This window comes from Numida meleagris, chromosome 6 (assembly GCF_002078875.1).
Source record: "Numida meleagris isolate 19003 breed g44 Domestic line chromosome 6, NumMel1.0, whole genome shotgun sequence".
Taxonomy (NCBI): domain Eukaryota; kingdom Metazoa; phylum Chordata; class Aves; order Galliformes; family Numididae; genus Numida; species Numida meleagris.
Window position 1 is genome coordinate 48,453,220 of NC_034414.1, and position 24,051 is coordinate 48,477,270.

Consider the following 24,051-nt stretch of genomic DNA (forward strand, 5'->3'; position numbering starts at 1 on the left):
ACTTAATGACCATTTTATAAACTGAAACCAACTGAGGCAGCATTCACCTACAAAATTCTGTTTGTGCTCAGAATTAAAAATAATGTTAGGGCTATTTTTCAAAGAATAATAGATTATTTTAACTACATCTTTTCCCCTTATGTGTACTCATTTCTCTTGGATTGTTCAATAAAAGGCAGGAGGTAGCTTCATGGGGTGCAAGAGAGAGGGAAGAAAGGGGAGAGCAGAGTGAAGAGGGAGGCTATTTTAGAATAAGTTGTTATTATTTGAATACCAATTATAATGACACTACCATTTTTAAACAAAAGCCTATTTTACAAAACATTCCTCTTTCCTAAGCCTATGTAAAAATATTTCCACAACCGCAGACATAGTAACACTAAATATCTTTACAAGGAGGGAATGGGCAAATAGTTTTGGTTTCTCACAAAAAAAAAAAAAAAAAGAAAGTCGGGATAATTAAGGTAGTGAACATATTGCGCTGCTATATTGGTTCAGTCACCTGATCTGTCTCTCTGATCACTATTTGCACGATATACATGGTTTTGACGGGCTTGTGATAGACTGCTGTCTGAAATTCTTTAATCTGGGTCTCCTGTTTGGCAGTGCAGCAGACTTTGCTATTTTGGGTTTTTGAAACTGAGCCATACTCTGGGAAGATAAGAGATAGCTGTGACTGTACTGACTCATCAGTATGAAGGAAAGCCAGGTAAACTTAAAGTTGACAATGGTCCTGTTGTGCTGGCACTTGTGCAGATGTGAAGCAGAAGTAATCACACTGAAATCAGTGGTGTTACTCCCGTGTGCAAGCCTGGCCACATCTGAGAATCAGACCCAAATGCTTTCTGCATAAGGATAGTGTAAGAAGAAAACAAGCATTTAAGCCTTCAAGAGGTATGTGGTGAAATATGACCTTTCTGAAGCTTTGTTTCAGGAGAAGAAACTGCTGAACTTCAAGGACTGTGTTGGTGCATCCAGGAATGGCTGCGTGGCAGGATAGTAGGTGCTGCTGAGTCTGCCTTTGGCCTGTGTAAGTGGAGAGAAATTCATTAGCCACTTAATCACAACTCAACTTTTCCTATGATAAGAGGAAAAGCTCCTTTGCCCTCCACTGCCAGATCATAGAATATTGCTAAGATTGAGTTTTAAATAAAACAATACATAAAATAAATATTCTAATTTTGTATGAAGAATAAGGATTCAAGCAACAGTTCAAAATGAAAAGATAATTTAATCCATGCAAACATATTTTTACCACAGTTATTTGCATTCTGACTTTGAGGTATGATTGGATATGGATTTCTTCTTAGACCCTGGGTCTACAGCGTACATATAACTCTCCAGATATCAGACGGGTCTGAAAGATAAGGATACTCACAGCAGGAACAGGCAAATTGCCAAAAAGGGGAGTAGGTGGTGCGTGGAATTCAAGTCAGAAGGGCCTCAACTCCATGGCCATGTTAGATGCATCTGTAGATGTTTCCTCAGTACTCTTTTGCTGCGTGTCTTAAGAATGAAAATGGACTGTCTGGTCATCTATGCATGGATTTGAATAGCAGTATTACTGAAGGTAACAGCATTTTGGAGACGGGAGCTGCCAATTCCATTTGCAGATCCCTTCTCTTTACTAAGCATGTTTTTAATCTTTTCATACAGAGCATTACAAGTGTTTAAAAACCTTAAGATAGCTAGGATTTCTTTTTAGGAGATGAAGGATGAATCTACAGCTAAAAATGTCAAGTGGAGTCTGCAAAGTTTTTGTGAACAAACTATCAACAAAGGGAGATCTCTAAATCAGTACATAAATGGAAAATGAACTAAATTCTGCTTTTATTATTTTGTTTTGAGTCAGTCACTTTTCGTTATCTCCACCTTTTGTGCACTAGGTGCATAAAGAACCTCACTTCTTTTAAGGGGGAGGGTACAAGTCACATACTGGTGGTACATCCTTTTCTTCAGCATTGATGCTGGCTTACGATCTGTCTTTGATGTTCAGTGAAGAGTGCAGTTACTCAAACATTATTTCAATGGCAAAATCAATTTAAGATGTTCTGTACTCCTGCACTGCAGTTTTCTGCATTTGAGGTTGAACAAGACCAAGCATTTGTAGCGTTGCCCTGTGTATTGACTCTTTGGGGTAGCCTGTCTTTAACCCATGTTTGCCACCAAAGAAAAGAGCACAGCATCAAGAACTTCTTACTCACATCAGAGAAGCAATTAAAATAAGCTTTTTTTTTTCCCCTTCTCTCTCTCTCTTAAATAGAAAAACAAAATTTGTTGCAGGATTTTTATGACTATTGTTACCAAACAAGAATAAAACACTTAGAAAGTCTGTTGCTATAAGGTTGGGTCATGATAGTCTCATACATTCTATACTTCTTTGCTCCTATAGATTCTATGGGATTTCCCTTACAAGTTGTAAAGAAAGATATTAGGTTACAAACCAGTGTAGGCAGATTGTCATCAAAACAAAAACAATGGGGTAAAAAACAAAACAGATTTAGACTGTACATCCTCCAAATCAACTATGAATAAAACTGCTGAGTTTGTTTTGCAAGAGACACAATTTTCTAGTTGTGAATGTGCACAGCAGCTCCCTTGCAGTTCTGAAAGTGCTTGCACAGAGTTTGCAATGAATGTTTCTCAAAATTTGCGTGAGAGGGTGTAATTTGCCTCTTGTTAATCGTTATTTTCCTTCTTAAAATATTTCAGTCGAGAAACAGCAATGATAGTATGACATGGGTTAGTTTTACATATTTGTTTAGATTTAGTATTTATACTGCAGTCAAGCGTAGCAGCTCTCCTCAGGGACTGATGTCTATTCACTGCCTTCAGTGCAAACTGCTGAGCGCTTTCGTACAGATCTGGTTCTTGTAGCAGAGCCACTCTCACACTTGGAGTTCTCTGCTGAATGGGAGCAAAGATGAGCAACACTTTGCAGCTGCGGTCTGGGATTCCCTGCCACAAAGAATTCCTAGGAGCTGGTCCTCAAAGACTGTAGTCTAGCCTTACATGTCTGCTTCACTGTATGTGCTCTGAACCACCCAACTGAGTTCAAGCTAATCTTTGCAGGATTAAGATTCTGAAATTTAAGTGACTAACTCAGGCAGCATGAATGGCAAATAATCTATATAACTGGATTGTGAACAACCCGAAGGCTGAGAGCTCCCACTCCTTGCCCGTGAGTGAAGCAACAAACACAGAAGGTTGGCTACAGTTCACAAAGATTTACTAATCGTAAACAAAATGGGGGTGGAAGAGGATGGGCTGGTGATAAGGGTGAGGAGAAACAAATTCTTAGTAAATAGTTTCATTCACTCAAATATTTCTTTGCTGCCAGGGTGTAATTTAACTGCAAGGCATTTCGTTACAGAGAGACAGTGCTACAACAAAAATGTGCACACGTGTTCTCTAAGGGCAGCAAGCAAATCTGTGAAGAAATCATAGCCCTAATGCAAAATTTATAGGAGCTTATTTCCAAGTAGATAATAGTGTACAAATTCCTCAGGACCAAAGATGAGTTAAAAGAAAATGTCATGCAGGAGGACACTGTAGAAAACAACCCATCAGATGCTACCCCACGTGACAGACCCAGAGGCAGCTCCAGAGCCATTAACACAACTGCCTGGGGAGTTTGACAAGGAAAAAGATTCTGACACTGGAATAATATCTGCCAGCACTTGGCATCTGTGTCCTGTGATGGCCAACCATCCTCCATGGGTACTGACTCCACTGCTGGAAAAAGGAGAGCAATAGTGGAGAATAATCTTTTCTCAGATGAACGGATAAATTTCACAGTAATTTAGAATCAGAACCTGGAAATGCAAAGTATTTTGGCAAGGCTTATTTGCAAAAAAAGAAGTATCAAAAATGTGTATTTGAAAAATATTCTGGGAGCATTTGACTTTATATGTATAACATAGTGAGTGATAAAAAGTCATTGAAAAGACATTTTTACAGGTCCCAAGCTTCACGGAGCATATGTATCCTGACCCCGTGTTTCAGTAGCTGTTAATTTCTGGGGTGAAAATTTTCTTATTTAAGCACAGTATTTGGTTGTCATACATATTTTTTTCCTGTTTGCAGTCAGATTGATAATATGAATGTCAGACAAAATGTGACAATAATCAAGAACCAAATCTGGCAGTTCCTATGCAGTCCTTGACACCGCTGGTATTTGGGAAACAGGCAGGATGCGAAGTAATTTCTATTTTGAGAAGTGGCCTTTCAGGCTGGATGTCGCAAACAGCTGAAGTTTGGACACTGCCCAGGGGTCTGAAATGCTTACCTTATGGAGGATAACTTAAGCCCCTTGAAAATCCGATCACTTGGCAGTTTGAAAACCATAGACTTCTTTTTTTAAGTAAGCTGGCTATTCAAAATCTTGATCAAGCATTTTATTCCACTGCCAAAGTTTTTCTGAGTAGTTTTCTACTGCTACTAAATGAGGCCCTACGAACACCCTGTGGGATGGGATTGGTTAATTCAACTCATTTTTCCTGACCCTGAGTGTAAGACTGGTCTGGCAGGTCCAGCCCTGACAGACTCCTGCTGAAGCATGTTCCTCCATCAGCATACTGTAACATTATTTGTGAAAAACAGGAAAACGCCAGCAAATGGCCTTTGAGCCAAACTGCAGTTTTTGTCTGAACTCACATATGAATGCCTCCTCAGCAGCATTTGTTCAGCTCTGTTCATCTCAGCAGGATACAGCCGTAAGAAAGGGTATGTAGCATATTTGTCCTTGCTTGAGCCAGCATCCTCTTTGCACCTTATGTTTTGAAGAGGAAGCCCCTCCACTCCCAACCATTTGTCTTGCTGTTGCTCCTGTGGCACTGGCAGAGCTCCATGCTCCTCCTGGCTGCAATTATCAGTGGGGCTGAGCCACCGGCACTGCAAGCAAGACCCCGGCCCTTGAGAATAGAAGGCTATAGCCTCTAGCATGTTGTTCCAGTCCACTGGCATCCTAACTAGACAGCTTTAGTTTTAGCATAAAATCCACATTCCTAACCGTATGGAGAAGCGAGGCAAATTCTGTGTTCTTTTTCCTTCTGCCGAACACATCAAGCAGCCCAACGCGGGGTTCACAGGACTGAGGGCTGTTTTTCTATCAAATTCCTGCCTCCACATCTGCGTAGTTACCTGCACCCTGCGAAGGGGCGGCTCATGCTGTAACAGCGAGAGGTAGTGAGAGAATAACCCTATCCTGAAAATAAACTGAATAATTTATTATTTAAATGAGATTTGGTGAGGTAAAATGATGAATCCAGTACAGCCCCCTTCTGAGTTTTAAACATTGTTTCTTCGAAGGCATAAATCTGCTTTGCAAAGGTTTCTTGATCTACCCGTGGTGGTATTCCTACTTATGTTACATGGCGACAAAACCTAAAGAGGGAGTCAGATGTGTGCTCTACAGTACTTGAGAATTTAACTTAAATCTGTAATTTTTCCCCCTGCATTTCCTCAGAGAAATTAGCTATTCTATTCACTGCATAAATTTTCAGGTTTTGCTAGCACGACACTCAGGGTGTTGAATTTTTTATGACAAAAATGCTGTAATAATTGTTGAACAGATGTAAGTGTTGGAGAGTGGGCTCTGGCAGACCTCATGAAACCTCTATTAGCAATTTAACCCTGTCGTTGCTTGAGTGAAGTAGAAGCAGAAAAGGATGGAGTTTTGAACTGTTTCATTCAGACACGCACAAGGGGTTCCCAGGTGGGGGTAAATGACCTTTAATTAGGCACATTCTTAATGAAAGCAGAGATGAAAAAAAAATCTTAGTGAGAACTCACTCCATATTACTGTGCTGTTAGGACTGTGCTGTGTGGAGCTAAGAATAATTCTGGATGGAAATATCCCAGTCCAGTGATCTGTGATATTCACAGAGCTAATCCTCGAATTTCAGGTCTGTCTCTGTAACACGCCTCCCTGTCACTGCTGCTGAATTAGCAAATGATGACAAGACAAAAAGTTTATATTCCAGAAACCAGAGAAGCTTTATATTTTCCACACCTACCATATTGAATAAGTGGCTTTTGAAGCCTTTAAGGCAATGCTTAGCAGTTACAAATCAGAAAAACAAGCATTTATGGAAACATCCTTGATTTCCCATACAAAAACAGAGATGCTGTTAGGGATTGCCCGGGAACTTTGTCTTTGCAGTGATTAAAGTGTTGCAGATTCCTCAGAATCAAGGAAGGAACTGAAAGAGGAGGACAGCCCATCACCAGGGCAGTCACAGGGCAGGGCTTTCAGTACCGCAGAGTACCTGAGAGCACTGCCTGGGATTTTTGCCCTGTAGAGCAATGACATCAAGAGCTTTGTATCTGTAATTGTGTACAGAAATACAGACACACGCATACAAACACCCACATCCATTCCTAAAAATATGTGGACATATAAAGCTAGTCTCGGTGATGAAGTCTTATCTTGAAAAAATAACTAACATTTAATAGAGGACAATAACTAGTAAACCGTTACCCATTGTGCTGGGTTGGGAGAGCCAGAACTAAACACTGTACCACACATGGGCAGCATAAGAATACAGAATGGGTATTGTGAAATACTTTGGTGTATGGATATACTGTGAATTTTTAAAGTTAACATGTAGATTGGGTACAGTGAATGCTACTTTTTTATTGTAATCCTAATTAGGAAAGTGTGTTATTAAAAAAAAAGAAATAGTACGTTCAGAACTATGACAGAGGTAAAGGTGCAGAAGCCCATCCTGAGGGATGTTATTTCTCAGGAATTAAGTTACTCCTCTAATTTTTGAATCAAGTGAGCAAAAGGATAAAATTTTTTTGGATTTGCATATGTGTTTATATATATATATATGTATATATATATATATATATAAAATGTACGTATGTCCCTGCTCCATCTGCTTTTGTTTTACATGCCCCTGTGGTGCTTAGTGAGGCATGGGGAACTTTAGTGCAGTGGCTCAGAAGTTTTGCGGATAAGAATAAGCAAATTATATTCCAGCCCTGATTTACAGCACACATAATATCAGACAACTATGGGCAAAATGTTAAAGGAATTTGTCCAAAGCTTTTTATGTATTAGGTATGCTAAAGAGATGCTGGAAGATCTGGCTGTTTCTTTGCAAACATTTATCCAACCAGTATTGTATTAATGAGCATAAATAGAGATATTTCTGTGCATTTCAATGACATATTCCACCATTTGTAGGTGGGCAGCTTCAAAGAGATGCTTTTGCCACCCACCCCTGTGAGTGGCTTATTTGCAGCCTAACATTTTTCGTGCTCCTTTTTATCATTGCTTTCTAAGCTGATTTCTCAGAGCTTTGATATTAATGATATTAAACAGAAAGCAATGTCCAGTAGAAGTGCGGGACAAAATAAGATAATAGTGTAAAGAAAATGTGGCTTTGAATATGTTTGCAACTTATATACTGCCTATTACCCAAATAGATACAACTCAAAGCATTTGTTTTAATTGGATTATAGGAGATACTGTTCTTATCCCCAAAGCACAGCATTTCTAGTTGCAATTTAATTTCAGATTTATTAAAAGAGTTGCTGTACTTCACAGGGTGCTCAGGGTCAAAATGGGCATGGTCTTTGTGGTGTCACTCTGTAACGCTGATGCAGTGATGTCAAAATTTATAAAAAGTATGCAAGACTCACCCCATGTTTAAATACCACCCCCTGCAACCACAAACCCCAAATCCAGGGATGCCGTCTTTCCTGGGGAAAAAAAAAAAGGCTGATAAACTTGTTATTTAGCTTAGAAACTCTGATGGATCTTAATTTGTCAGCAGGAACTGAACAGATGATGTCAACAGCAGAGTCTGTACAGTCGGGTGGACAGCACAATCTCTGCAGTTACGGCACCATGCACAGGAGATGCCACACACACAACAGTGATTGCATAAAGAAATAATGTGACTTCTGACAATGCATGATATCTTCTGGCTTTGCAAATTTGGATGGTCAGGTTTTCTTAGAAAGGGCTCATTTGGTTTACTATCTGTTTGTCAGTTAGTATTGAAATCTGGCTTTATTTCCCAAGCTTTGAAGTAGCTCTTCATCTCATCCAGACTACCAGACAAACCACATTTTACAGCTAATTGCATTATTTGTTTTAGCAAGAGAATAATTAAAAGAACACGAGCTATTTGAAGTTGTCTACCTTAAAGGAAGTTGGGTATCTGAAGAATGGAACTTTGCAAATTTGAATTCATTGCTTCTAAATGTGCATTTTCCTTCCTCTGATTTTCTGGACTGGACATACTGTTCAGCAATGTGGTGGAAGCGCTTTGAGCTAAAATGCAGAATACCTGTACATTCCAGCTGCACAAAAAAGGATAAATATCTTCAGTAAATGAAGCAGGGAATGTTGCCCTTTAGAAGTGTATGTGTATTTTTATTGCTTAGTGCTGAACTAGAAGTATTATCAGGAGTTAACTTCACAGACATATTCTAATTATAAGTAATCAAATGTATAAAGAATGCATATCAAAAGTAAAGAGATAAATAAAATTCATCTGATATTTATTATTGCTACCAAGGTCACCCTGAGATCACAGTTGATCTACTGAAGAAGTAGAAAGAAACTGGTGAGCAAATGTACCTGCTGCTGTGGTAAGGGCTAGAAAACAGATGCTGTCGTATGATTTTATGTTGTGAACAGATGAAGAATGATTTGATTTTGCTCAGAACAATACTGCCAGGCAGATGCAAAGCCGAAGCTCTGCCCCATGCTTCTGGGTCATTTCTGTTCCTGTGAGTACAGTATGGTGCTCGGGCACCTGGGTACTGAAACAGCTTGTTTCTTCTGGGTTTGTACTCTGGAAATGTACTTCTAGGCATGTGAAGCAATTTGCAACACATAAGGAAGGGTATAGGAACGTACTACAAAAATGAAGAGCAATTAATGAGCTGGAGGGTTTTTGCCAGTACATTGAGACCTGAACTGATTATGCAGGAGGGAGGATTGCAGCTTGGGGTTGACCATCAAGCACTTCCAATAGCAAAATCCAATATCTTATACACTCACAAGCTGGATGCCAAAGTGGAGCAGTCCTTTTACTTTTCTGTGTGCCTCTTACTCCAGGACTGAATGAAGGGAAGTATACCATAGTACATTCCTGAGGCCAGGTCATTGCAAAGCTGTAGATTAGAAACTGTAAAAATAAGAGTCCTAAGGAAATAGCACTTAAGTTAATGAAAACTAGAAGACTTTTGTCATAAGTCAGAGAAGGAGTCTACAGAAAAAGTTGAAACCTCATTTTAATCATGTCATTTTCTTACAAGCATTGACTGAGTGGCTAGTGCAGAAAAAGAATATATTCCCAGAATTTCAGCTGTAATTCTGTCCAACCTAGATGGAAAGTGACCTGAACTTTGATAAACTTTCATCACTGATTTTCACTGTTTATCTTTGTCCCATAGGAACCAAATCAAAGTGGGATTCTCATACGTAATAAAGGGAAAAAAAACAGGTAAAAAAAAGCCCAGTCCTTAATGAACACTGCACTGCCAGTGAAGTCATTCTGTTAGACATAAGTGAGTAAAGCATGGCATGGGGATAAAGTTAAGATCATGCCTTTTTTCCTGAGACTTTTGACTTAGCACTCAAGTAAGAGATGTGTTGTCAAACACAGCATTTGTGTTGCTGTTTGTACAGATATGGTTAAAAAAAAGGGCACGTAAGTAAAATTATTTTGGTTTGGGAGTGTAGGTTTTATCTATTTTTCTCATGGTGAGTTTTCCGTTTCTTTTATTTACTGTGATATTATGGCTTGGATGGTTATGATCTTAGACTTTGGTTATACCACCATCACTTTGGTTCTCAGTGCTCATGCACTGACTTTTTCTTTGGACAAAATGCTTCAATTGTCATGGGCTCAAGGGCAAAAAGTGGTCTAATTTTTCTTCAGTGTACATGAAACATGGTTTGCCTAAGCTCAGTGTAAATCTGGGGTCAGCTGTACTGTGTGTAAAGCTCTCTTTATACCGTTGGAGCGTGTCTGCATTAGAAGTTTATATTGCTGTAGTTACAACAGCTTAACTTCACCAGTTCAGGAGTCAGTGTAATTAATGCTGGGGGCACAGCTACCCTATTGGTTTTATTCATAATGAAGACTAAAGATGGAGCATTCAGAAGTGCCAAAGTGACTTACAAGTGTGACTCACATTGTATTGCAGGTTGCAGATTCATTAATCACTCTTAAACCATGCTTACACATGGAGATTTTATCCCCACCAGCCAGAATATTGTACTCATATACAAAATTTGTAGTATGGTAGTAGAGCTGTGATTTCATGTAAGAAACTCTATCACAAGTTTTATTTTATGGGACTTACCTAAATAACGTATGCATCCATGCTGAGGCAGTTGCACCTCTTGATGTGAAAAAGCACAATGCTCTCTGTGAACAAGCTCTAGGGAATTTTGATAATCCCACACCTTAACATTGTTGTTCCTTTCGCTAAATAGTGATTTAGCAAAAGGATACTTTTAGATACGATCGTGTTTTGTTGGTATTTATTTCAGAGGGATGAGGGAAGAATCTATAAACCACTGGTGGCTGGAAGAAAGATCTGAAATCACACAGCTTGCTGGTTTCCTCTGCAGACTAGCACGCATTTGGCCAGCTCTGGCCTCATCAGCAAATGCCACTTGAGTTACCAGGAATCCATATCAGGTTTCAAGGAAAGGAGACTTTTTGCAAGGAGATTGCTTTATTTCCCCACTTACTGTATTTCTGCTAGCAGTGCTAGAAAAACAAGATTATGGTGTGTATGTGTCTAATACAAAATGTAGATTTGCTGATATAACCGTTATTTGCACTGTTTATATTCAAATGTCCTTTAAGAAAAAAATCATCAAAATTTACGGATGCTAAGGGTGTGCAAATCAGAACACTTATCTTCTTTTTATAGACTAAAATCAAATTATTCCTTACATTTTTCTCAGTTAGAGATATTAGATTGCAGTGTCTGTAAGTTACTTGCTTTTTGAGAAAGGTATATTCTAAAAACAAAATTGAATACTGCATCAGGACTTTTTAATTTTTTTTTAAAACTCTCAGCAACCGTTGTGGTATCAACCTAGTGTCATTCCTACTCCTAGCTATGGCAAAGGAGAGTAGTTCACATCATAATCAGATCCTTAATTAATTACTGTGTAGTCTGCTATCTTAAAAATACAGGTCGAAAAATGGTATGTTAACCTTTTAATTTTTTTAACCTAATAAAATAACCAACTTGCTTTGTGACCTGTAATTCTGAATCTGATTGAGTTTTCAGTATACTGTAATTCACAGATTTTCTCCCCTCTAGCACTAGGTTTGTATCTGTCACATGGTTTTCAGTGTTCCTAATGAGCTGTTAACAAGCTGTCAATTACCTATGCAAATGAGGCAAGCAGAAATGGAGGGGTTGCTGTACCTAGAGTTAAAGTGTGCTACCTCGGATTGTTACGAAATAAATCATTTCGCTTTTAATAGCTGTCTGTGCCCATGTGGCTTGTGTCATGTAGGCACTTTTTCATTATATTATTTACCCAGCAATAAAATGCTGCAGGGGACTTTGGGGGTGATTAAAACGTTGAAGGGGGGAGGGGTACTCACACAAGCAACTTCATTCCTCTGTGGTTTGCACCTTCTGCTCCTCTTGGGCTCGGGCTCTAAGGCTCCAAGCTGTCAGGTGCCCTCAGCCCTGGTGCAATCAGCCGAAATTCGTGACTCTCGGCCTGATCCTGCTAGATTTAACCAGCATCCTCGCCTAGGTACATAACGGAGTCTCAGGAGCATATAAAATGAAACGGAAGAGGTAAGAGTTGAAATCTTGAATTTTGGAGAGAAAGATACATCTTGTGTATACGGATATACTCTCAGCTTCCTAAAAGCTTTCTATGGAAAGGCCTGGCAGGAGAAAACTTGCTGTTTTATTTGTTCTATCCAGTAAGGAATTCTCTCCCCCTTGCTAAAGTCAATAAAATGTAGCTTTTAAATTCTCTTTCCCTTTGCTTTAGCTTGCAACTGATGCTTACTGTAAAACATTTTGTGATAGTTTGTATGAAGAATGTTATATAAAATGAAATTGCATTGTATTTATGACTGGCACTGTAATAACGGTCTATCAGTATTTCCATTACAAACCCCTATTGTCGAGGGCTTTAAAACTTGCCCATAAAGATTCACTCAGGACTGCAGCATGGTGTACAAAGGATAAGCAAACCCTCTTGGCTATTTTTGAGTTAGAATAAGTAAAATTAAGAATGCACTTTAGACTTAGACTTTTAGGGATTGCCTCTGTCATTGGGGTGTGTACATATATATCTATTTACATTTTAATAGGGTGAAACAGAAGCATTTTTTCCATTATTTAAGAATGCTTTTCCAAAAAGCATCTAAAAAAGTTAATGGATTGCACTGTTTTCCTCTATCACATGCCTAGGTGAAGATGCTGGTTAAAGCTCCCGACAGGATCAGGCCTAGAGTCTTGAATTGTCACTGATTTCACCAGGGCTGAGGGCACCTGACAGCTTGGAGCCTTGGAGACCCAGCCCAAAAGGAGCAGAAGGCGCAAACCGCAGAGGAATGAAGTTGCTTGTGTAAGTCCCCCTCCCCCTTCAACATTTTTATCACCCCAAAGTCCCCTGCAGCATTTTATTGCTGGGTAAATTTGCACATTCAGCTGAAAAGTCATTGGCAAATGTGCTTTTTTTCTGTCCTTATGTCCATTATGTTTAAGATTCAGGAACCTGAAACTGCGTACTCTGAAGCCAGGAAGCCTGAGATATAGCAGAGAGAAGAATTCTGATAGGAAGCCAGGAGTCAGGGCTTTGGGATCTACAATCTAGGACACACCTTTGATAGACAGGACATGCTGACATTGGATGGGATGCAAATGATCAGGAGGGGCTTTTCAAGGATATGCTGAGCTGCAAGCTGGCTAGGCTCCTCACCAGAGCTTTAAACTATATTTGACAGGGGAAGAGGATTCACTACTGAGAGACAGAGAAAAGCCAGGAAACACTGTCAGTTTAGGAAGCAGCAGTGGAAAACCTCAGATTTGTCCCAGAGGAATTTGAGAGGACTGTTCCAAGAAGATAATGCATCCAAAAGCTCAGCTGAAGTGCCTCTACACCAATGCATGTATTATGGGAAATGAGCAGGAAGAGATGGAAACTGTGGTGCAATTAGAAAACTATGATAGAGTGGCTTAGGTTGGAGGGGAACTTAACGATCACTTAGTTCCAATCTCCCTTGCCAACCACTAAATCAAGCTGCCCAGCATCCCATCCAACCTGGTCTTGAATGACTCCAGAGATGGGGCATCCACAATCTCTCTGGGCAACCTGTTCCAGCACCTCACCACTCTCTGAGTAAAAAAATTCCTTGCTAACATCTAACTTAACTCTTTTAGTTTAAAGACATTCCCCCTTGTCCCATCGCTATCAGACCACGTAAAAAGTTGATCCCACTCCTGCTTATAAGCTCCCTTCAAATACTGGAAGGCCATGATGAGGTTTCCCTGGAGCCTTCTCTTCTCTTCTTGTTTAAACAAGACCAACTCCCTCAACTTTTCTTCATAGGAGAGGTGCCCAGTCCTTTGATCATCTTCATGGCCCTCCTCTGGACCCGCTCCAACAGCTCTGCATCCTTTTTGTACTGAGGGCCCCAGGCTTGGACACAGTACTCCAGGTGGGGACTCTTAAGGGCAGAGCAGGGGCATCACTTTCCTCTCCCTGCTGGCCACCATTCTTGTGATGCAGCCCAGGATACTGTTGGCATTCAGACTGTAAGTACACACTGCTGGATCATGTCCTGCCTTTTGTCCATCCTCTCAAGTACTAGAAGGCTGCAGTGAGGTTTCCCTAGAGCCTTCTCTTACACTGGGAGGGATTTTGCTCCCCCAGCCCCTGCTTAGAAGTTCACGGATGCAAGAGGTGCAATAATCCGGACTGGCCATGAAGACAGACTCAAAGAACTCATTAAGTACCTCAGCCTTCTCCACATCTGAGGCCAGCTCTCCCTTTTCGTTTATCAGAGGGGGTACACTCTCCTCTCCCTGTCTCTTCTGCCTGATGTATCTAAAGAATCCCTTCTTGTTATTTTTCACATCCTCCACCAAGTTCAGTTCCATCTGCACCTTGGCTTTCCTGCCTCCATCCCTGCACTTCTGGACAGCATCCCTGTATTATTCCCAGGCCACCCATCCCTGCTTCCATTGTTTATACTTTTCCTTTTTTTCCCTTCAGCAGGTCCTTGCTCAGCGGTGCTGGTTTTCTGCCTTGTCTGGCTTATTTCTTATTCTGGGGGATGGAAAGCTCTTCTGCTCTCAGAAAGGCATCCTTAAAGTGCTGCCAACTCTGTTCTGTTCCATTGTCCCTAAAGACAGTTTCCCAGGGGATCTCATCCAACAATTCTTTAAACAGCCCAAAGTTCTCTCTCTTGGAGTTCAGGGTCCTGACACTGCTCTTTGGCAGGCCCACATTCAAGATCAAGAACTTGACCAGGGCATGGGCACTGCAGCCTATGCTGCCTCCAATCTTAATTTCTTTTATGATCTCTTCTGCATTGGTGAGAACCAGGGCCAGCAATGTTTCACCTCTGGTTGGTCCGTCCAATACCTGAACCAGAAAGTTATCATCAGAGGACTCCAGGAGCTTCCTCTACTGCTTGCAGCTCACCATGTTTTTTTCCCAGGAGATACATAGGTGGTTGAAATCCCCCACCAGAATGAGAGCCTGCAAGCATGATGCCCCTTGAAGCTGAAGCTAGAAGGCCTCATCAGCCAATTCCCTTTGATCAGGTGGCCATTTGTAGACCTCAACCACCTGATGCCCTAATTCAACCCACAAGCTTTCAGCCTGTTTATGTCTGTTTCTCAGGTGCAACTCTTTGCAGTCTATCCACTTCTTAACATAGAGGACAACTCCTCCACCTCTCCTACCTTGCCTATCCCTTCTAAAAAGCCCTCAGTCATGGTATTCCAGTAATATGAGTCATCATGTTTCAATGAGAGTAATAAGATCATAGTTTTCCAATTGCACCACAGTTTCCAGTTTCTCCTGCTTAATTCCCATGCTGCATGCACTGGTATAGAGGCACTTCAGCTAGGATTTCAGCTGCATTACCTTCTTAGAGGAGCCCTATGACCTAATGGCTATCAAAAAAAACATGGTGGGATGAATTGATGACTTTTTTCACAGTCTGATAGTGATACAACAAGGGGGAATGGCTCTAAACTAAAAGAGGGGGGATGAGAAGATAGGTTAGATGTTAGGAAGAAATGCTTTACTCAGAGGATGATGAGGCTGCCCAGAGAGGTTGTGGATGCCCCATCTCTAGAGGCATTCAAGGCCAGGTTAAATGGCGTTCTGGGCAGCCTGATCTGGTGGGCGGTGTCCTTGTGCATGGCATGGTGTTGGAACTAGATGATCTTTAAGATCCCTTCCAACATAAACTATTCTATGATTCCATGATATGATGACGTGAAACCAGTAGATGGAAGTGAATTAAATAAAAATAAAATATGCTTCTTTAGATGGGAGAAACCCCAAAGAAACAACCTGTGGGGGAAATTAGAAAGCTAAATCTTTTACTCATCAATCCTGATGGAAGATTTCTGGTCAAAATGTCAGTGGTAACTTTATTTTCTGCTGGTATGTACAATAATCCTTTTGTTCCATCTGCAAACACTGGGGGGTAAATTTTTAGCATGATGCTTAGGGATTTAGCTGTAGGACTCCCATTAACGATAATGGGAATCATGTAGCTTGAGCACTCTGCATCGTGCTGAATATTTACCCCTCAGTTCAGAGCACTCTCTCGTTGAATTTTTAATTATATTTACAGATAAATTCCATAACCAAATATCATCAGCTCTCAAGCAGATTGTTTTATTAAAAGGTGCAGATTTCCAACTTCATTTTGAGCTGCAACGTACAATGATTGGTTTAGCAGCTGAGCAATTTTTTTTTAAATGTCCATTTAATAATGCTTGATTTGTCAGCTTCAGAGCATTTGGGAGACAATAAATGTTAGGATGTACTATACCCTGCATGCATGTGCCAGTGAAATACAAAATGTGAATATTCTACCTTGAACCAAGCTTTCAAAAGGTGTGTCATAATACAGCTTCACTATAAGCTTTCTCAGAAAGCACGCCTTTGCAAAAACCTATAGGAAAAATCAATAGTAGTATGCAAACATTCAGTGATAGTATGACATAGCTGGTATAGTTTTATTTGAATTTGTGAAGATAAATGATAGAAGTCAAAAAAGTTAGAAGATTTGCACAAGGCCAAAGGGGTTAATGTAAGAGAAGATATTGGAATTTAAGAGTCCCTTGTATCTGTGCTGAATATCCTATGCTTTCACCAGTCAAATGCTGTTATAGACAGATATAGAAGAGATGATATGCATACAGATCTACTTAGCTCCTCCCTGAGGCACACTTCCAGTTGCTTTTGCAGCTCCTAATACTTGAAATAGATACAGCCAGCTCTTTTGTGACCCTAGTGAAGGCACCTGTAAAGTAAGAATAGTTCTGCTGCCTTAGTTTATGTTTGTCTATCTGAGACCATAGAGATGATCTTCGTTTTAAGGTATGGGTGAGATTAATCTCTTGTTCCAAGCGTTTAGCCAAAGAGTCTTAAAGGCTACTCAGCTGGCCACAGAGGGCTGCAATGTAGTTGATTTTTTGGTGCAGCTATTCTAGGTGTCCCCATGACAATTCTCAGCTGCTGTCAGAAAAGAGGTTATGAGTAAGAGCACAGACTGTAACAGCTCTGTAGAGCCACTTGTGACTGATAAGTTTCAGAAGTCGCTTTGGCTTGTGCCAAAGAACTGGACTGATACAGAGCAATTCCCAAATCAAAAAGGCACAAAGACATTCTGAATGAGCCTGTTGTCCCCTCCAATTTTTCCCAAACAACGATTAGGTAAAGAACCCCAGCTCTCTCAGCCTGTCCTTGTAGGAGGTGCTCCAGCCCTCTGATCATCTTCATGGTCCTCCTCTGGACTTGCTCCAACAGCTCCATGTCCTTCTTCTGCTGGGGGCCTGTCAACGGTTTACGGGCTTTCGGCCCGGTTCCGTGACGAAGGGGACGGGGGACCCACAGGCCCACACCCTGGAAAAAGAGTAAGGAGATGGCCCTGAGAGCAAAGAACAGCAGCAACAATCTGAGGAGAAACAAACTAATTTACTAAATAAGATATCAGAATGCAAAACAACACACTATAATACAATATAATTACAATTTAAGCTGATAAATCCAATACAGAGAGAGAGAATGTCCCAAAATCAAGGTAGGCCTTACTCTACTACCGACGATAAGACGGCTGGAGAGCGAGGTACTGCCAAGACGAGAGACGGCGGAAAAAGGGACGAGGTCTCCTGATCTGCAAGCTTTTATACTGCAAGCTTTTATCTTTTCCCTCCGGCTGGAAAATGGTAACAGAGGAGAAAAGTACTGTGGGGACTGTAGCAGTCCTTCTCTTCTGAGAACCATGTACATCCACTACATGATGTTATGATGTGGAATACCAATAACCGAAAATCACAAAACCATGAAAGGGCCCCAGAACTGGATGCAAAACTCCAGGTTAGTGTCTCGTGAGCAGGGGGCAGAATCACCTCCCTCCACCTGCTGGTCATGCTTCTCTTGATGAAACCCAGGATATGGTTGCCCTTCTGGGCTGCAAGCGCACATTGCCTGCTCATTGTGAATCTTTCATCAGCTAACACCTTCAAATCCTTCTCCTCAGGGCTCAAGCCATTCTCCGTCCAACTCCTGTATTTGAGCTTGAGATTGCCCTGACCCAGGTGCAGGGCCCTGCACTTGGCCTTGTTGAACTTCATGAGGTGGGCATGGGCCTGCAGCATCTGAGGCATAGACTCAGATGTGAACAATCCAAATTGTTTATTACAGGTTCTAACATCCTTATATACATTCACAAGTTTTCTCTTTTAACTTTCCCACCTGCCTTTACATGTCAACCAAATGTTCCACAAACACTCCTTAACCGGGCATGCAAGTGCTTATCCAATCAGTTGTAAGTCATTCCTAGCCACATGCTCTTCCTCCAATCAAGGTCATCATCATGCAGCCATCACACAGCTTACTTGACTTTGTTTTTCTCTTCTTCTGGAGATGTCCTTGGTTCTCAGCCTTGCTTTCTCATGATGTTTATCTTGCTCCGCAGCTCCTGCTCTGAACGGTCTTTCTTGTATTCCCCCACATGGGCCCACCTTTCAAGCCTGTCCAGGTCCCTCTGGATAGCATCCCTTCCTTTTAGCATGTCAACTGCACCACTCAGATTGATGTCATCTGCAAATTTGCTGAGGGTGCGCTCAATCCCACTGTCCATGTTGCCTACAAACATGTTAAATAGCACTGGTCCCAACGCTGATCCCTGAGGAATGCAACTCATCACCAGTCTCTACTTGGACACTGAGCCATTGACCGCAACTCTCTGAGTGCAACCATCCAGCCAATTTCTTATCCAGCAAGTGGTCCATCCATCATATCCATTTTTCTCCAATTTGATGACCAGGATGCCATATGGGACAGCGTCAATCGCTTTGCACAAGTCCAGGTAGATGATGTCAGTTGCTCTTCCTTTATCCACTGATGCTGTGACTCTATCATAAAAGGCCACCAGTTTTGTCAGGCATGACTTTTCCTTGGTGAAGCCATGATGGCTACCACCAATCAGCTCTTCTTTATTTTCCAAATGCTTTAGTAAGGCCTGCAGGAGGATCTATCTGCTCCATGATCTTGCCAGGCACAAAGGTGGCACCAACTGGCCTGTAGTTCCCTGGATCTTCTTTTTTTCCCTTCTTGAATGTGGAGGTTATGTTTCCCCTTTTCCAGTAACTTTACCAGACTGCCGTGACCTTTCAAATATGATGGATGTGGCTTGGCAACTTCATCTACCAGTTCTCTCAGAACCTGGGGATGGATCTCATTGGGTCCCATGGGATTATGAACCTTCAGGTTCTTCAGATAGTCTTGTACCTGATCTTCACTTACAGTGGGCATATTTTCCTTCTCCAAGTTCTTACCTTTGCTTTCTGCAGCCTGGGTGGTGTGGCTAGAGCCTTTGCCAGTGAAGACTGAGGGAAAGAAATCATTGAGCACCTCATCTTTCTCCACATCCCTTGTGAGCAGTTCTCCATTTTTCCTTCCGGAGGGGGCCCACATATTCCCTGGCATTCCTTTTATCACTGATATACCTGTAGAATTTCTTCTTGTCCCCTTTTATGTCCCTGGCTAGATTTAATTCTATCTGGGTTTTAGCTTTCCTAACCTGATCCCTGGCTGCTCAGAAAACTTCTTTGTAGTCCTCCCAGGTAAACTGTTCCTGCTTCCCCTCCCTAAGATCTTTCTTTTTGGGCTTAAGTAAGTCCAGGAGCTCTTTGTTGATCCATGGAGGCCTCCTGGCATTCTTGCCTGCCTTCCTTTTCCTCAGGATGCACTGCTTCTGGGCTTGGAGGAGATGGATCTTGAATACTGACCAGTTTTCTTGAGTCCCTCTTCCCTCATAGTGCTTCCTCACCCTTTCCTCACTGCTGTCATTTTGGACAAAGAACATATGCTGTTGATAAACACTGACCTACATGGTGTGAAGTTTGTAGATGTCATGCCTGTGCCCTTGGTGTGTGGATTTACATTCAAACAGCTCCCTTCCCTCTGGATTGAGGCTGGTAGAGTGGCCAATTTGGTAGAGCAAAACTGAGCATCCATCTCTATTCATGGCAGCAGCCTGTAGTTGGGATTGATTCCCTCTCAAAGTCAGTGGAAATCCCCATTATGGTCAGTAGCCCAGTATCAAAGCAGAATATCCCTTGAAATAGAATAAATAGTGATCAATCTGTCTTCCCAATGCTAATGATTGGCAGGACAAGATAAGGGGAGAACCTCCGTAATATTGTCCACCAGAAATCTTATTTTTATATGTTAATCTAATATCTGAATATGTAGCCTAATCCTAGTATTCATATCTTTTCCCCCAGTAGTCATCAGCCCATCTTTAATGTTCCTTTTGTTCAGAAAAGGTAAACTCTTCTTACTTCTCAGAAGCAGATTACAAAAAGGGAATTTTATGGTATATATTACACTCACAAAGCAGTTTTCTCCATCTTGCAATCACTTTAAAAAAAAAAAAAAAAAAAAAAAAAACTTTCTTATCTCATCTTCCTTCCTGCATGAATGTCTGAGATAATCAATGAAGTTCCTGTGTAGAGAATAAATTGAGCTCGAATGGCTCCTCTTAAACTGTACAATCAAAGAAAGAGGAGGTTTTTTGCTGATGATTTTGATGCTCAGTTTAACTTTCTTCACCAGACTGTCAGCTCAGTGAAAGTGAGGTCAATCTGACCACACGCTTCCTAAAGGATCCTCTTCTGAACCACCTACTTGAGTATACATCTCCTGACAAATCAATGGCAGAATTGAGAGGTTTGTACTTTGCCTAGGTACCTGGGGACTGATTGTTCTTTGCCTGTAGCCATTGAGCCACGAGTGCACAGTGGGCGGAGGATAGTGCCTGATAATGACAGTTACGTTTTGCATCTGTGTCCCGGCATTGTAAATGCCCACCTGAAGATGCATGACAATAGACACAGGTGTCTGTCCTACAGTGCAAAGGAATGCAGGTAATAGAAAGCATTGGGAGTGTATGGATACCCATACACAAACACAGGAGGAATTTTTCTGTGAAAGTGTGGAGAATGGCTGGCAGTTTTAAATGAGGATTCTGGAGGCACTGATTCAGAAATCTGATATATTTGCATTACAGATGTGAGGAAGTAAAGCATTAGAGAAAAAAATAGGAGCTTAGAGAAACTAAGAAACCCATTTTTCCATCTTTCAGGGTAATCTGGCATTTCTTGGCTTGGCCCCCAGCTGCAAGCTCTGAGATAGAGGCTGTCTCTCTCCTGCAACCGTATAGCATGTGAGTGTTGATGCACAAGTGCAGCACAAGTGTAAGAAAAGTGACTGAACCCCCCAACATTCTTCTGTTAAATTATCCAGATCCAGACAAATTTCTCTGGAGTGAATTAGTTGTTTCAGCCAATTCAGATTTGTCCCTAGGGTTATTTATTGCCCTCAGACATTTACCTGTACGGCACTTTCCACACTGAGATGAGAAGGGAGCTTTGAAAGGAGCAACAAAACTCAAAAGCAGATCTGGAAAGGAGAGCTGGAAAATTCGTTAGCTGGAGAGAGTTCCTTAAAATTCACACACACTGCCTCTGAATCTGTGTCTTGCTCTTGGGCCTGAGAGGTTTCTCTAGTGAATCAAATGTATCTGTTCACGGACAAACTCCCATCCCTCATCCTCCCCCTCTCCTCCCACAAGTTCTCTTCTGAGCTTGTCTGAATTCTGATGTGAAATGAGGTGGTATGTATGAGAATAAGGGTATTACGTCCTGGGTAATATCCATTATGTTGCTCTCTATTAGCTCTCAATTCTTGGGAGTGTATTACTGCATTATTTCTTTTGTGCCAGTGCTATTCCATCAAGGCCAGTGCTGGTTTACTCAGTTTTATCAACGATTTTTTCTAAGACAGCCTAGACAATCTGTTGTAATATATATTATACTGTGTGATTTTTGAATCAGCCTTGCAAGTACATTCTAAAAATTTTGCAGCTCTTCAGACAAATCTTATTGTCCATCACTTAAGATGATGTCTGATTAGCAAAAAAACAAATAAATGAGTGATTTTTATACACACAAAAAAATTGCCTGACTGAACACAATTCTTTAGGAAGCTTAGGAATGAGAATTTTTGTTATGACCCATATTGTAGAAAGCTTTTCAGTTGCCTTGTAAAAGAAGAAACAAAATACATTAAATAATTTTGGAATTGAACATGTTACAATACAAAAATGTCACAAAGTTAAATGTGAATTGAAACATATTTTCACTTACTCTGAATTACAATTGTATTCAGATAATTTTTTCAGTTGAATACATGAATTAAAGTTTATTCCCTCCACTTTAAGACCATTAAAATAATGCTAAATTTCTCTTTTGTGAACATGTTTTTAGATAGCTAAGATCACATTTCTATTCTACAAATGTTGCAATGTTTTAAAATAATGTTGATATTTAGGATCATTCTAAAGCTTTTTAAAAGCAGCTTTTTACCACACTTATGTTCTTGCCAGGCAAAGTTGTGATTACTACAGTGTTTTTTAAATTTCTATTGTGTCCTATATGATCAGTGCTGAAGTCCAACTGTTTTTCCAAGCAATGCATATGATATAGTCCTATATATTATTAGATACTTGCTATGAACGGTTTCTGAGACTCATTGGCCTAAAATACCTTAAGCCAAACGAGGGGAACAGGGCAATTCAGATTGTGTGTAGCCAGGCTGTCGCTAACAAGCAGAGAGGGTAAGGCTGTTGTCTTACTCAGCACACAACCATAACACACAGCAACACTTGCAGCATTTGCATCTGCCCGGGGGTTGCTCTGGCATGTGCCAGATAACTCGGTGTGTATAATATAATAGGTGGAGAGGCCATAGCACATTATAGGTTTCTGTAGTGCTGCCAGCTCCCCGTGTGCAGGCGTGTTGTGCTCCAGCTGAGCTCCCTACGTTGCCTTACACCCGCTCCCTGCACATTCCTGAAAAGAGAATATGCAGGACTCAAGTCACCATTCCCCACTGCTGCTCGTGCTCTCTCAACTCTGAACAGGTGGAGTTTAGGAAGTTCACTGCAGTTAGAGCCCTGACCCCAGCCTGCCCAGTATGCCTCTGTGATGGGGACACCATTCTACTCAATAGCAAAGCTCCCCTACCTCTCGCAGTGATTTTCCCCAATGTTTTTTTTTTTTTTCCTGTACTAGCCAAAATCATTCTGCATTGTTTCTTTCAGAGGTGAAAATTAAGAATAAAAGTATATGCAAGGCAAGAGAGAAAAGAGGGGTGGAAGGAGAGAGGACTGATGCTGGAAAGTATAGGTGAAGAGCAAGAGGGATGCAGGACATTTATCAGAAAGATGAAGCTGAGAGGCATGTAAATCCAGTTAGCAGCTTGAAAACAGGTAGCTACATTAAAGGAAGTGGAAATAAAGTCAATTAGTGGCAGGAGGCATTAGTTGGGGGTGTCAGCTGGTGAACAGTGACTAATTTGATATAGGCTAATCACATAGTTTGGCTATTTGATTACCAAATTGAGATCCAAATGCCACTCCTTCTAGGGCAATCACTTCAGTTAAGAGGATAGCTGGAATAATTGTGAGATTTGAGCCATTCCTTAATTGAAATTAGTTGAAAACAACTATGACATATATAATCTAAAACATAAGAAGCGAGTAGTTGCTAAGACATGGTGTGAAATATGGCTATGTTGGGAAGCTGAGGATTCAGCAGGAAGGTCCAGGCTAACTGGGAACATGTATGGCAGTCACACGCATGTGCACCTGTGGAAACACTTCCCTATCTGTTGTGCTCTGTGCTGGGAGATAGTCACAGACCAGTTCTCTAGTGATAGTTGTTCCTGTTTGGATGAAATGGGTGAATAATGCCAGAGATCAGGTTGCTTTCCAGTAGCTAGCCAGTGGAGGTGAGCTGATGCACATCTGAAGGTTTTATATACCTTGCATCTGTTCATAAAAGTCTGGGCAGCATCTCTGGCATTGCTTGCTGTCTGGTATTAATAGGAATTAATAGTTAGAGGAAAAGCAGATAAAACAGGAGACATGGAAGGTGATTTTTTTTTTTCTGACAATCAATGGTTTTGCAGTTTCCTGGATCAGAGGTAATATCCAGACTTAAGAAACTATCCTTCTCAAATTTGTCCATTTTTTAAAATTTTTTTATTTTTTAATTCTATAAGCATTTTTGGCCTTTTATAGCCATTTCACAGCAGAAAGTTGTACAATTATGTGCTCTGTGGAAAAAATTTCTTCCTCTGCTGTGTGTTCTTTACTCATTTGTTCCGGTGCCTCTTCCTTCTGACACTATAGGAATGGCAAAAATCAATGCCTACATGCTTTCTCTGGGCGTTTTGTGATCTTATACCACTCTGTCAAGTCCTCCTCA

The 24,051-nt window shown here is 41.0% G+C and overlaps 1 long non-coding RNA gene across 1 annotated transcript in view; it reads left to right on the top strand.

Annotated features, from left to right (window-relative positions):
• The window catches only part of LOC110401888, a 129,572-nt gene that overhangs the window by 98,965 nt on the left and 6,556 nt on the right, over positions 1-24,051 (top strand). Inside the window, exon 4 of the long non-coding RNA XR_002440669.1 lies at positions 12,433-12,589. This is a non-coding gene — a long non-coding RNA (uncharacterized LOC110401888). The remainder of the gene's footprint in view (positions 1-12,432; positions 12,590-24,051) is intronic.